Raw genomic sequence first — 2,690 nt, 5'->3', positions numbered from 1 at the left:
GTCTAGTTAGGTATTTGATAGGGACAGAGACATTGGTAAATTAGAAATACATTCATAGCCCCACAGTCTGTGGTCATGATCCCTGAGTAAACACCTGGAAATCAGTCTCTGGAACACAAATTATCACATGTGATTTTTATTAGGGACTTTCTCTGGATCATCTCTGAAGAGTACACATGACATAGACTGGAAAATAGCAAGATCTTATATAATATAACTCCCCAAATATGTTAGTCACATCCATGGTAGCTGAGGTGGCGCCTGTGAGTTTTGCCATCATGTTGCTGCTTCTAAAGGGAGGACCTTGGGAGAAGCAGATATTTTCTGCTAAGACAATACACCTGATTGATATTTGATGGCTGGCTTGGTATCATTCCCAGAAGGTAGTGAAATAACTTCATGCCTGAAAGTGGACTCTTACATGGATTTTATTTGAAGTACAATGGGGAGCCATTTTGCAAAATGTAATCTGATTTGTGGTTTCATGTGATTTTTTTTGGCTTTTTTTTTTTTTTTTTTTTTTTTTTGGCTGTACCAAAGGAAACCAAACATTGCATTTGTGTAAAAGCAAGAAGTTTGGTCAAACTTGCCAACTTTTTTTTTTAATTACTCAAGGAAGCTTTTTAAAATTCAGGTCTGGTGATATGATATTAAGACTAAGAAAACTAGCATGAACACTTCTCTCCATAGATTGGTAAAATAGTAAAATCTGACTTTAGTGAATGACTGTGCTTGTGTGTGTGTGTGTGTGTGTGTGTGTGTGTGTGCATGCACATGGAAAGGAAGAGGGAGGGAGTCAATTTTAATCTTATTTCCTTATTAGTCATAATATCAACCTGAGTTTTACAGTGTGAAATTTTCTGTTTCTCATTTCTGAATCTGAGGTCTTACTTTAAGGACTCAATGTGGGTTACACATGATAGATCTTCAGATGGACTGTGAATTTCATTTGTTTTAAAGAATGTCCAACTTGATGCTCAGCTTCCCTATGAAATATATACTTACTAGATGATTGACCTACTGATAAATGTTATGATAGCTTCAGTGTATGGCTGTCAAGTAGATACATGAGGGAGATTGTCATGGTGATGGAATTATTCTGTATATTGACTGTGACAGTGGTTACATGATCTACATTCCTCAATAAACTGACAGAAATACTGATGGCCATCATGTCTATTTCAACAGCCTGATTTTGATATTGTTTATCCATATATGCAAATATATGCAGATATAATTACTGGTAGAAACTGACAGATGCATATATAACCTCTCTTGTGCTGTACTCCCAATGTCCTGTGCGTGAATAATTATTTTACTATATAATTGTTAACATATATTGCTTCTCGGCTTTTTAGCTAAGATCAAGTGTATAAATCTCAACATATGTATTTATGCTAGCATATATCATAGATATATATATATCATAGATATGCCCCTACATACCTTCCTTATTGTGCCCATTCTGGTGACAAACACTGCTTCAGAGACAATGAGAACAAGAGAACTTTTATTTCCTTCTCCCTGTATCATGATTCCCAGACCCCATGACTATGGCTGCCCCATCTCTTCTCTCACCGAGAATGGATTTTGGATTAAGAACAAAATCTGTTACACATGTTTTCCTATATCAAAATACTTTGAAATACTTCTTTGGTTATTACAGCATGCACTCTCGTTAGTTAGCAGAGGTATCCTTATTCCAATTTGGGATGTCTAGGAGATAGGTGACTTTGTTGAGGGCTAAAGCTAATATAATAGAATAATAAAATACTTGGGCCCACATCTGCTGACATACACTCCAGTGCCTTTTCTGCAGGCTCTTATTGTTTTCTCAAGTTGAGTACACACTAGTGAATTCATGATACAACACAGGGAAGTAATTTATAGCACATGGTCTGTTTATTTCTCATTTCCTAAAGCACCTGATTAAACAGTTCTCAAAGGGAACTGACATGATTAGTTCTCTGTATTCTTTGGCATTTTTAAAGGGACGCAGAAATGTGATGTTTCTGACCACTCATCTAACCTGTGCTGCCTTGATTTGATCTGCTACTTTGTACTTTAATTACAGGTGATAAGGGCAGTTAATTTTAAAAGGTATGGGATGGTTATCAGGGGCCTCCTGCCTTCCTTCTCTCCTTCCTTGGTTTCTTCCTTCCTTCCTTCCTTCCTTCCTTCCTCCCTCCCTCCCTCCCTCCCTCCCTCCCTCCCTCCCTTCCTTCCTTCCTTCCTTCCTTCCTCCCTCCCTCCCTCCCTCCATGCCTCCCTCTCTCCTTCATTCCCCTCCCCTTCTTACCTCCCTCTCCTCCCTCCTCATTATCTTTTCTCTCTTTTTGTCCTTTCTTTCTTTCTTTCTTTCTTTCTTTCTTTCTTTCTTTCTTTCTTTCTTTCTCTCTCTCTCTCTCTCTCTCTCTCTCTCTCTCTCTCTCTCTCTCTCTCCTTCCTTCCTTCCTTCCTTCCTTCCTCTCTCTCTCTCTTTCTTCAGCCATTTTCTTTCTTTCATCTTTTCTTCTTCTTCTTCTCTCTCTCTCTCTGGCTTTATAACTAAAAAGGAGAAACTAAATTCTTGGTAAGGAAGGAAAATTACCTCTCTGAAATACAAAGTCTCCACCATCTGTTTCCCTCATTTCCTTGGATCTCTTAAGATGGGCTTATCTCTCTTGGCTCTTGGAGTCTTAAATTGAAAA

At 38.1% G+C, this 2,690-nt stretch overlaps 1 pseudogene; it reads left to right on the top strand.

The window, feature by feature from the left end:
• Nucleotides 1-1,338: 1,338 nt before the first annotated feature.
• On the top strand, nucleotides 1,339-1,451 carry Gm51835 (annotated as a pseudogene).
• The last annotated feature ends 1,239 nt before the right edge of the window (nucleotides 1,452-2,690 follow it).

The sequence above is a fragment of the Mus musculus genome, chromosome 10 (genome assembly GCF_000001635.26).
Source record: "Mus musculus strain C57BL/6J chromosome 10, GRCm38.p6 C57BL/6J".
Lineage (NCBI taxonomy): Eukaryota > Metazoa > Chordata > Mammalia > Rodentia > Muridae > Mus > Mus musculus.
The sequence above is the reverse complement of the archived record's forward strand: the minus strand, read 5'-3'. Positions and strand labels throughout refer to the sequence as shown.